Below are 12,500 nucleotides of genomic sequence, written 5' to 3'. Positions count from 1 at the left end.
GGTATATTTTCTTTGTGTAATTCAGTGTCCTAGTAGGCGTTTTATTTTTCATTGTCACCTTCATCCATAAACAAATATCATCAGCAAATTGAACCAAGGCTGTGTCTTTAGCTAGCTTGTTATGTAGATCTGCTAATAATATATTAAATAAAATCGGCGAAATTACTTATCCTTGTGGTAACCCCATGTGTAATTGTCTGGGGTTTGAGTAGGTATTTCCTATTCTTACTTGCATAAATCTATCTGATAAAAAAAAACTTCTAGTATAATCATACATATTACCTGTGATACCGATATTTTTCAGTATATATAAAAGTCGAGCATGCCACACTTGGTCGTATGCTTTTTTTACATAACAAAACGTCGCTAGTACGTTTTTTCAAACTGTTGCTTTACCTGTGTAGTCAGTTTGACTAGATGTTATGTGGAGGATCTACCTTTTCTAAAGCCAGCTTGGTTTTTGACTCACTTGTGTAAACAAAGTGAGTCTATGTTTTAACCCGGTGTTCGGTTGTGTGTGTGTGTGTGTGTGTGTGTGTGTGTGTGTGTGTCTGTCCGTGGTAAACTTTAACATTGCCATTTTCTCTGCAAATACTTTGTCAGTTGACACCAAATTAGGCATAAAAATAGGAAAAATTCAGTTCTTTCCAGTCATCTTGTTTAAAACAATATTGCACCTCTGGGATGGGCAAAACAAAAAAAAAAAAGAAGAAACCAAATTATATGCAAACTGCATTTACTGTTATATTTATTTATTTATTTTTATTCTGTAAACTTGGCACTTTGATATGATATTCTGACACAACAAGAGCAGTCATTTTTATCATTTTTTGTTCAAACAGGAACTTCTTTTGCTAAGCATGGAAGTTTTATTTATTTTGCAAACGTTTTGGTGCAGATAGTAAAAATGGGAACGTAATCTGTAATTAATGCTAGGGGACTTAATTTGCTTTAACTCACTCAGTACGGCCAGTCCTCTCTTCTCCTCTACACAGACCCCTCGGATGTCCAGTGGGTGTCTCAATGACCCAACCTTTAGCTTCCGTCGTCAGAATTGTGGTATTCTTTGTCAACATTCACGTCTTCAATATAAGAGCCTTCCGCTTGCAATATTTAGATGATGGTAATTGGGGTGAAACGCTGTTAACGTCGTCTCTTTCGCCGTTCGTATGGAGAGAGTTAAACTGATCTTTCTCATCTTAAACATTACATTTTGAAATTATACTCAATACATAAAAAGCTTGTGTGTTTTACTCTCAGTGTACAGGGCTTTCACTACGTTCAAAAAGACCCAAGTGTTTTTTTTCGGAAAATACTAAAATCAATAAGACGAGTGCACTTTATAGATCTATTGGCTGAGCCCTGAAGGTCATGGGCAAAAATCAATTGCATACACATGTTTATACATATTCAAAGCGCGTGCTCATATTCTTCGCGAACGCGGACGACGCCATTTTGTTTCAAGTTGTTGACCTGCCCGTTCAATCCTATATTCAATCGACAATACACGATAACATGTGATATCAAGAAAGTTGGAGAAGGAGACCGTTAAATATTTATTCAGAGAAAGATTTGTGAACGCCTCATCACTTACTGGATTATGCCCCAGACTGCCATAAAGATATCCATAGAATCAGTCGGAATTCACAGTTAAAAATAATAAACCATGAGAGTTAATACCCTTGAATTGATGAAACGCAAAAAATTTCACGAGTCTTGACTTTTCTCAAAATGAAGTCCTTTTCACTTCATACAACGTTTAGAAGTACTTGTACTTGGCTCTACATGTTATTAGTTTCACAAAATACTCAATTTTCGTATCAACTTTAAAATCATAAAACTAGAATAAACACAAAAGAGAAATTGAATCGACCGTGTCAACCGGGTGTAACTGAACTTGTACATCTATCTAGATCCAGAGAAAACGGCTAAATGTTGCAGTGTGATTGCGGCGATAGCCACGTCTCCTTTACCGCGGACTTAAAAAGAATTTTTAATTGTCCTTAAAGATTTTTGAATGCCCAAGATACACCAGAATAATATGATTTGAACAGCGTTCTCACTGCGAATACCGCAATCGATTTATCGCCCTTTTAAAAAAAGCATGTTTAAATATTATATTTTTGAACGTCAGTTAAGGAGCCACGATAGTGTAATGGATAAGACAGTTTCTTCTCATCCGAATACGCGGGGTTCGAAACTGCCGTTAGGACTTTTCTTTTTCTTTTTTCTTTTTACCGGAAGCTTTATAATAACAAATACATAACACATTTTAACGATTAGATTTGTTTTTTTAAAGTGTATCACAAATGAGTCTTGAAGGCCTTGCCTCTCTTCTACCTTTTCTAAAGCCAGCTTGGTTTTTTGGTATTACGCTATACGGCAATATTACGTCAACTGGATTCAGGCAAACGGTTCAGAGCCAACACCACTTTATCCACTCCTGTGCGGAACCCCCACTAACCCCCTCCCCGTTGCAGTTACAGTCACTTTCAGCCCCAGCAACGTACATATCCAGATGCAGATTCACATATTCAGAACTCTGGTCGGCATTAGTTGAACATAGTTGGGTTTAGATCAGGCTGGTCGGATTTAGATCAGGCACACCAACGTTCTTAACCGCTTCTGAAGAACTAAAAATAGGACACAGAAACATGACAGACATTCTACAATCACAGACAGTCTGCGAACCAAACTGATATGCTGTCAGTTGACAGTGATGCCTTGAGAATCAAAATAAGTGACTGACTCGGTCGGGTTTAGATCCACCCGGTCGGATTTAGATCAAGCACACCAACGTTTTTTAACGGCTTCTGCAGAACTAAAAATAGCACACAGAAACACCACAGACGTTGTATTCGATCACAGACAGTCTGATAAAAGTTACTGACTGTGAGAATCAAATAGGTATGCTGTTAGTCTACAGTAATGCGTTGAGAACCAAAGCAGGTGACACAACCGGTCGGAATTAGATCACTTTACTCGATCTGCCAGTAGGTTCCGCCATTTTGTGTCTGTGTGGAGATAGAGAGACAGAGAGAGAGAGAGAGAGTGTGTGTGTGTGTGTGCGTGTATGCGTGTGTGAGTGTGTGTTCGTGCGTGCGTGCTGCGCAAGGCCAATGACACAGCTTGTTGACCACTTTACTGCTGCTGGTGATCGAGCATGCCCGTGATCGTCAGATCAAGAAAGGAAATAGTAATCACCTCAGACTGAGATAGGACGCACAGAGCTAGTACATGTAATGGTGTCTGTCAGCTTTCTTTATTTTTGCACTTTCTTCCTCTTGGTTTGACCTTACTTCGTTCAGCAAAAATATATGACAGCACATGAAACCACACACACACACACACACACACGCACGCACCACACACACAATACAACACACACAAACACACAACAACAACAGCGACAACAACAACAACAACATCAACAACATCAACAACCACACACACACACACACACACACACACACACACACTTGAATTGTACATACAAGTCATGCCTCACTGATCTTCTTCTTTTTTCACCAAGATTCGACAATCAAGGGGTTAAACGTCTATCAGTCGTTTTCGATGTGACAAAGGGAGACTATGACACGCGAGACAGACGCTGTGTTGAGATACGAAATTTACTATCCGAGTGGTGCTATTACTGGGTGAGGAGGGGAGGGGAGTTGGGGGGGCGGGGGGGGGGGGGGGGGTCATTGTGGGGGGGGGGGATGGGGTTCGGAGAAGTAAGGGTGGAAGTACAGTGGAGGTGGAGGGTGGAGGGAGGTTCAGGGAGTGCCGGGGGTGAAGGGGGAAGGAGGGAGAGAGGATGGCGGCGACGCGATGGTCTTCTGAGTGACGTCGCACGCGCGCGCGTGGCGCACTTACGTGGAGCCATGTTTTATTTTGTATGTGATTTTTTTTCCCGCTCGTATATGGAGTGGTGTCGTGTGTATATATATATAAATCACCTTCAATCGTCCTGGGCATTTTAAAACTAGGCGCGTGTGTGCACGAGGCGTTACAATTTACTTTTTTTTTCTTCTTTCTTTCTTTCTTTCTTGTTGGTCGTTTGAATTAATTCTGTTTTTTGATCCACGACACGAGGTCGACATTATCTGCGGTTCTAAGACTTAACAGAGTAAATTTCTTTTTTGATGTGTATCATTAAAAAACAAACCCAACAACCACACACACAAAAAACAACAACTGACTGAATCGTTATTTTCTTTTTTTTTCTTCGAGGGGAAAATTGTTCAAGAAGTAGTTTCGGAATTGTTGTGGACAGACAGATAAGACTTTCCTGCTGATTCGGAACTTGAACTGAACGTGAAGAGCGGTTGTCTTGGCTGGTGGCTGAAGAAAGTTTGTGAGTATGTTTTAATTCATTTTTTCTTTGGAAAAGACATTGAGGAGATTATTTGGTCTCTGTCTGTTGTCTCTCAATGTCTGTCTGTCTGTCTGCTGTGTGTCACGTGTGAGTATGTATGTGTGTGTATGAGTGCGCGCACGCGGGGGAGTAGACACACACATACACACTCAAATACTGTTTTTAAGACATGTTTTTTATTGCACAAATGTTGCCCATAACACCCACATTTCGTTTCGGTTTGGCCACGAACAATTAATTCTTTAAACAGCATCTATTCTTTGCAGCCAGTTTTCCTCTGACAAGGAAGCACATTCAGCTGTCATTCACGAAATAAACACCTCGATTTTGTTTGTTTGTTTGTTTTTGTTTCCCTAAACAAATCTATTAAAGAATGTCTACACGGTGTTCCAAGCCATATTGCTCTTGATTCCTGCGATTTTACTCCGAATAAGAAAATAAAACTAATAGGGGAAAGTCGTAATATATGTCTTCAGTGCGTGCAGCATGTCATGCTCATCTTTTCATAACAAGAGCAACGTCACCAGTATAAAGTACAATTTTTACAGGCGTACCAAACATATCATTATCATCAGATCTCTATGAATTAAACCACCCAGTGCTCGTGCCTTTTTCCCCCCTAAAAGCTCCATGGCAAAGACAAAATCCAGAGAGGAAAAAGGACAGCCTAGTTGGATTCCTATTTCAACGGGAAGATGTTTTGAAACCCAGCTACAACACGCAATACAACTCCGTGTAACCGCTAACCGCCATTTGAGAAAAAAAAAATTTTTTAATCCATTTGATAAAACTTGGTCCAAATTCAAACTTTTAAAACGCAGCTGTCATGAAATATATGGATGTTCGCCCAATCACTTGAGAATAGTCAACACTGTATATGCAGTTGATATTTCCTGTGTCTACTTCTTCATCGCAAGACACACATAATTATTTTCAAATTTCTATCCATGTCACCCTCATGAACACACACACACACACACACACACACAGAGAAGCACGCAACCACCACACATGCACTGTATGAATCGGAAATACCCCAAGGAAGTTTATTAAAAGCATTATGTGAATATCGGTTGATGGTGTACCCACTAATGCAACAGCAAGCAGGAAGAACATGCTTTTCACGTGAAGTATCCTTGTCTCTGCTATTCTAAACCAGCCAGACGGCTTCACAACGTGTAGCCTGGCGAGTGTCCAGACGGACACAGTGCCAGAATGGTGGTGAGGTGGGTGCAGGTCCGATTCGCCTATTCCCGCTTCGCCTACTCTTTGATGTGCCGCCTTCCTCAGTGACCCTCTTGAGAGTTGGACTCTTTGTCCCGTGTCACCTATCCACCGGTCCCGCTTCGACTACTCTTTGATGTGCCGCCTCCCTCGGTGACCCTCTTGAGAGTTGGACTCTTTGTCCCGTGTCGCCTATCCGCCGGTCCCGCTTCGCCTACTCTTTGATGTGCCGCCTCCCTCGGTGACCCTCTTGAGAGTTGGACTCTTTGTCCCGTGTCGCCTACACGCCGGTCCCGTTTCGCCAACTCGACCGCTCTCTCAACCAGTACTATCTTCTTCTTCTTCTGCGTTCGTGGGCTGCAACTCCCACGTTCACTCGTATGCATACGAGTGGGCTTTTACGTGTATGACCGTTTTTACCCCGCCATGTAGGCAGCCACACTCCGTTTTGGGGGATGTGCATGCTGGGTATGTTCTTGTTTCCATAACCCACCGAACGCTGACATGAATTACAGGATCTTTAACGTGCGTATTTGATCTTCTGCTTGCGTATACACACGAAGGGGGTTCAGGCACTAGCAGGTCTGCACATATGTTGACCTGGGAGATCGTAAAAATCTCCACCCTTCACCCACCAGGCGCCGTTACCGAGATTCGAACCCGGGACCCTCAGACTGACAGTCCAACGCTTTAACCACTCGGCTATTGCGCCCGTCAACCAGTACTATCAAAATGACATCATTCATTCATCTGCTAGCAAGGCTTAATGTTAACGGCTGTGAATCGAGCAGTTTTCGTTCACCAAAATTCATTTCCCATCTGATGTACAGTTCAAGAATTAATGGTGTCAGAACTCTCTATCTGTGTGTCTCCATGTGTCTGTCTGTCTGTCTCTCAAATACGCAAATACACACACTCTAATGTCTGTGCCAAGATATCACTATCAGCTTCCATGAACAGTTGCAGTTCTCTACGGATGTTGAGACAGGGCGAAATATTATGAGTGCTTTTACGACAGTGACTTCCAAGCAAATATAATACAATTCAGTTCGGTTCATGACCAAGTTTTTGTCACTATCCAAAGCAAGAGAGGCCGAGGCATTCTGCTGAATCAAAATTACCGATACAGAAACCATGCCGTCAACACAAGAGACCAGGCCAGCAATGAAGAAATTGAGCTGTTTGGTTGTTTCTTAAACACACACACACACACACACACACACAGTGCAACTGAGTACCTAAGCGAACTTGGAATAGGCAAATCGGAATCAGCACTTCACTGATAAGCTAATTGAGAATAGGCGAAACGAGAATGAGCGAATCGGGAATTAGCGAACCGGGAATGGTCGTACCGGGAATAATTAAAAGGGGAATAGTCGAATCGGGACGATACCGTGAGGCGTACGTGTGTCCCGCTGGGCTTTGACGTCAGAGTCCGGTGGAAGGCTGCCCGGGTGACGTCACCTTGCTCACTTAGCATGGAGTGTCCATTCCATTTGCACTGCCTTCTCATGATGAGGGTCTCCATGGCGGGCGCAATAGCCAAGTGGTTAAAGCGTTGGACTTTCAATCTGAGGGTCCCGGGTTCGAATCACGGTGACGGCGCCTGGTGGGTAAAGGGTGGATATTTTTACGATCTCCCAGGTCAACATATGTGCAGACCTGCTAGTGCCTGAACCCCTTTCGTGTGTAAACGCATGCAGAAGATCAAATACGCACGTTAAAGATCCTGTAATCCATGTCAACGTTCGGTGGGTTATGGAAACAAAAACATACCCAGCATGCACACCCCCGAAAACGGAGCATGGCTGCCTACATGGCGGGGTAAAAACGGTCATGCACGTAAAAGCCCACTCGTGTACATGCGAGTGTACGTGGGAGTTGCAGCCCACGAAAGCAGAAGAAGAAGAAGAAAGAGGGTCTCTGTGTTCTCTTGATTACACTTGTCCAGTAGTTGTTGACTGGAGAAGAATCGCAGGATTCTTCAAAGGTTTTGTGTGAGGCGAGTAGTAAATGTTTGTTTTATCGACATTTCAAAAGTTGGATTTGGTAGAGAAAAATACATAAGTCAAATGCCTGATAATTACGTTATCAGCTTCTTCAGATTTCGAAGTAGTAATCATAAGCTGGAAATAGAAACAGGGAGACACAAAGGCATACCACGAGAGTTACGGCTTTGTAAGGTTTGTATCATGTCTGTGATTGGCGATGAGTTTCATTTTATAATGGAATGTCCCAGTTACGAAATAGATATGTTCCTAAAAATATTTGTCTCCAAAATCGGTTTTTAATTTTTGTATATGCTCAAAGGAGGTAAAAAAAAAAAAGAAGAAGTCATTTTAGCTGTAAGATGATTAGATTTGCAAATGTTGCCTAGCTATACTTTTGGAGTTAAAAGACATTTGTGGTTTCTCAACTTTTATGTGACATTGTTGTGTATTTGGAAATGTTTGTTCTGGACACGAAAATATTATTTTGCAGTAATCCTCCACACTCCAATAGGAGTGAAAGGATAATTAAAACTTGAAACTATAAACTTGAAGATTGACAGCTTCGTCTGACGTCCCTTGTGAATACTGTCACAGACCTTTTCGAAATCTACAAAGTTGATGCCGAGCAGCCTCTGCCACTCTACACACTGCTTAAGGTAAATATAGGTCACCAGTCTTCTTCTTTCCAGAAACCTGCCTGCTCGTGGCTTAGCTGCATGACTGCTGCATCTGAAATTCGTTGTCAAGATGATTTTTTGCAAGGATTTTGCTTGGAATTGACAACAGGGTAATTCCACGCCAGTTGTTGCCGTTATTCAGGCTATCCTTCTTCAGTCATCTGCATGTTCTTCTCTTGCTATATGCCTGAAGCATTTTCGGTGCTAGCTCTGGGTCTGTTTTGAATTAATCTGTGTTGAATTTGTTTTGTCCAGGTCAGGCATCTGCTTGGCAGATGTGGTGTAGCATATATGGATTTGTCCGAACGCAGTGACGCCTCCTTGAGCTACTGATACTGATTGTCAGGGTGTTTTTTCCCCCGTTCTTGAGAGATCTGATAGCTGAAATGATTTTTCAAGAATGTATGATAAAGAGTGGTAACTCTTTCCATAGACAAGGTACACAACTTCAAGTCAGTGCTGCTTATGCTATCAGTTCAGCTAGCATATAGAGTAAATAAAAGGTACATTGGAACAAACACAGGCACTTCCTAAAAAAAAAAAGGAAGCTCCGGGCTTGTCCTTTTTTCCGATCATTTGACACTGGGTGGTTCAATGGTAACATTGAGGTCAGTTTCTGTTTCTCTTATATCAGCCTCGGTTGTTGAAGGTGATCTGTTCAAAATTTCACTGAAGTGCTTCGCCCATCCAGCTTCCCGTCCTGCTTCTGGTGTAAGTAGCCGTCCTCGTCTGTCTGTGATGGCTGCGTCAGTGGTTCCACGCTACTTGCCGCAGACTGTCTTGAATGTCTTGTGCACTTCCCCTTGCTCCCCTCTGTTGGCTGTGTCTTCTGCCCGGCTTCCCGGCTTGCAAGGCTGTCCGTGTACGTTCGTTTGTCTGATCTTACCATCCTCTTCACTGTTCAGTCATCTTCCTTGTTCAGCAGATTGTACCTCTCTTGTAGTCTCCCGAACTGGCCTCCATCAGATTCTTCCTTGTGGTTCTCGTGTCTTCACTGGCGTGCCAGGTGTCTATTGCAGTCCACTCCTTTTTCTTCTTTCGTCTGCTTCCTTAGCAGGCTTCACTGGTTTGGAACTATGCTGCCATGACTTGTTTCGATTTGGAGTTGATTTCATTTGGGTCTAGTTGTGTGTTGTCTTCAATGTCTGCTAGAATCTGTTCTTAAGCTGTAGAATGAAAACACCCTTTATTCTGGGGTTTTGATGATTCTCCGCGTCACTCTGCAGGTGAACTGATTTTCTGCGCCCTGTAGTTTCAGTTTCAGTGGTACTGTTACCAGGTGGTGATCACTGCCGACATCAGCTCTCCTCTTCACTCTGACGTCCAGATGTGATCCGTCTCCAGGTGCCATGTATCATCAGGTGGTCTGCCTGGTTTTTGTCTTCTCCGTTGGGGGAACACCAGGCCAGCTTGTGTATGTCGCTGCGTTGAAATAACGAGGTCGAAGTGATACAAAGTTCCAGCAGCCTTTCTCCAATGTCACTCACAGTGCCATAACCTTCTCTGCCCATGGCGCTGAGTTGGTTCGTGCTGTCGTTTCCGAACTTGGCATTCAGGTCTCCCATGAAATTCTTCACGTCATGACGTGGTGTGTCTTCCACTTCAGCCTGTAACTGCTCGTAGAATGCATCTTTGGTTTCTCTGTCTCTTCCTATATGGTGGTGGTGGTGTTTTGTTTTCCTTTCACTGTAACCTGTATAAGTCTGCTGTTGAGTTTTCCACTCCATCAGACATTTTGTCTGATACCTTTTTCAAGATGACGGCTGCTCCTTCATTGCGTTTCTTCACGAGCAGAGCACTGTTTCTCCTGTGTTAGTTTAGCGTCTGCCTGATCCTGTCCATCTGTTTTCGCTGATTCTGAAAATTTGTAGGTTGTAGCGTCTTATCTGTGATGTAACCTGGACCAGTTTTCCTGTTTCGAACACGTTTCGCACGTTCCGAAATTTTATCTTGTTTATCTTATTTGGTCTTCAGGACTTCAGTCTTCCTGCCAGTGACTTCCTTTCGGCTTTCACCACTGTCATTCATTCCAGTATCTTCCGAGGAATCTGGGCATCCGAAACACACAGTGTTGTTGGTTTCTTCTGTTGCCCAGTGTTTCCGTGCCATTTTTTTTTCTTTTTTTAACAGGACCGGGTTGTTAGCCATGTTCCTTGTGCCCATCCCCCAACCTTGTGGATCAGTTGATCGTGCTTTTGTCCACCCTCTACCCTTCAACCTGTCCTGCTTGGGTGGCCCTACCAGGTGCATAAGCACCCGTTTCCTTAGCTCTAGGGGCTTCTGAGGCACACAAGCCCGAAACTACCACGACAAGGCGGCAATTCTTCGGGCACTCGTTTACAGCTGGTCAAAGACGGTAACTACAACTACTTATTGCTGTAAACTCCTGTTAAAACGTTAAGGTGAGCAGATCTGGGCGTTATGTAACAGACAATGGAGCCCTGAGTGTGTGTTGGGTCGAATTTTTCCATGGGCAGGCTAGAGTGCCCTGTAGTACACAGCCTATATACAGCTCAGGGCTGGGTTAACGGTATGAACGGACTTAGCAGCGTGAAGTTTGTGTGGCATTCGGGATTTTTCAAAAGTATATGGAATTAGCGTAGAGTTCGGAAATTTGACGCTAAGTAAACTTAGCACTGTTAAGATCGCTTATGCTGCCCAACACAGTCAATCTTAGGATGCGCGCGCGCGTGCGCTCGAAATTTTATTTTAAGAGGGTAAAGGAACAGTTGCTTAATTTAAAAAAAAATTACATCCGGTACATGCACAAAAGCAAATTATTTACGATAGAAAAGCAAACGAACAAACAAAAAAGCAACAACAACAACAACAAAAAACAAACAAAAAAACAAACTTTCGAAGCAATGTAAGAATGTGCACCACATATGTCTATACATTGATATATGTATAGTACAAAGACAACAGAGAGAGATAGTTGGAGCTCACCTACCGTTATTTCATTTTATCTTATTTTATTTTTCTTCAATTTTTCACAGAGCAGTTTAGAGTGACCGTGCGTATTTTCGTCGGTCACATTGACCTTTTCAGGGGTTGTTTTCGTGTGTGTGAGACTGGCTTTTTTTTTTTTTTTTTTTTTTTTTTAAAGACAAATTTACATGCGCTGAATGCACCTTCCTGGGAGCAAAGGTAAAGATGCAGATAAGGATACAAAAAAAAAAGAGAAGTTTTTTTAGTCGGTGGCGTTTGTTTAAGGGGCTGGGGCGTGCTGTTCGCGTAACGGATGTGTCATGGAGGTGTTGTTCAAATATTTTTTGGGATCAGCACTGCAGGGTAAGTATATTCTGTATCTCTCGGGCCTGGCTGATGACCGGATATATCAATGAAGGAGACGTAGGAGTTTTACATACAGACTCTAGTGTAAACACTGTACGATATTGGTTTAACCCATTCAACCCTCGGGGTTGTACACCCTCAGCAGGTTTCCCTGCCACATTAATGAGGACAAACAAAGAAAATATCCTGAAATTGACCGGTTTTTCCTCCAGATTGGCATGTGGGGACATAACTGGATATACTGTGGAAGTTTGTTCCCATTGCTCGCGGCTTACGCATGTGTTGGAATGTGGAAACTGTTTTTATTAAAAGAATTTCGACGCCCTAGCAATACACAGATGCAGGGTTGAACGAGTTAAAGTAACTGAGACAGACCAGTGTAGACTTCATCTGGAGGCTTATCAGATGGTGCTTAATTAGTTTGATGATCTTGATCAGACATACAACGGCTTGAAAGTTGAGTATCAAATGTGAGAGAATGTTTTATTACTGTGTGTGTGTGTGTGAGAGAGAGAGAGAGAGAGAGAGATGCTCAAAGTATTGTTTGGCTGCAACACAGGTTTGGGATATAACGATTTGGATTTTTTTTAAAGCACAGATTGATAGAGATGTTTAACCAGGAATGGTCACGTGTTATAAGGTACAGGCACAGGTGTTCGGGATATCTGAGTTAGAAAAAAAAAGAAAAAAAAGAAAAGAAAAAAAAAGAAATTGAAAAGTATCTTGGTTATGAAGGTTTGCATCCTTTTTCCGGATGCATTATCACATGAACGTATTGCCCTTTGAATAACAGTCTATTCAGGTATTGTGCAAATCAAACAGAGAGAAACTGTCCATTCTGTAAAATAAATAAATAAATAAAATAAAATAAAATCTGCACCTGTCCGTCTCTCTCCGTCTCTGCTCGGCATCTCTTTCCATCTCTCCGCATCTCTG

At 42.5% G+C, this 12,500-nt stretch overlaps 1 protein-coding gene across 1 annotated transcript in view; it reads left to right on the top strand.

Annotated features, from left to right (window-relative positions):
* The first annotated feature begins 3,970 nt into the window (after nt 1-3,970).
* LOC143289089 (metalloreductase STEAP4-like) overlaps nt 3,971-12,500 on the top strand; it is a 71,714-nt gene continuing 63,184 nt past the window's right edge. Inside the window, exon 1 of the mRNA XM_076597933.1 lies at nt 3,971-4,357. The gene's annotated coding sequence lies outside the window, so the exon portion shown is untranslated. The remainder of the gene's footprint in view (nt 4,358-12,500) is intronic.

The sequence above is a fragment of the Babylonia areolata genome, chromosome 13 (genome assembly GCF_041734735.1).
Source record: "Babylonia areolata isolate BAREFJ2019XMU chromosome 13, ASM4173473v1, whole genome shotgun sequence".
NCBI classification, from domain to species: Eukaryota; Metazoa; Mollusca; class Gastropoda; order Neogastropoda; family Buccinidae; genus Babylonia; species Babylonia areolata.
Note: the sequence above shows the minus strand (reverse complement) of the source record. Positions and strands in the feature narration are given on the sequence as shown.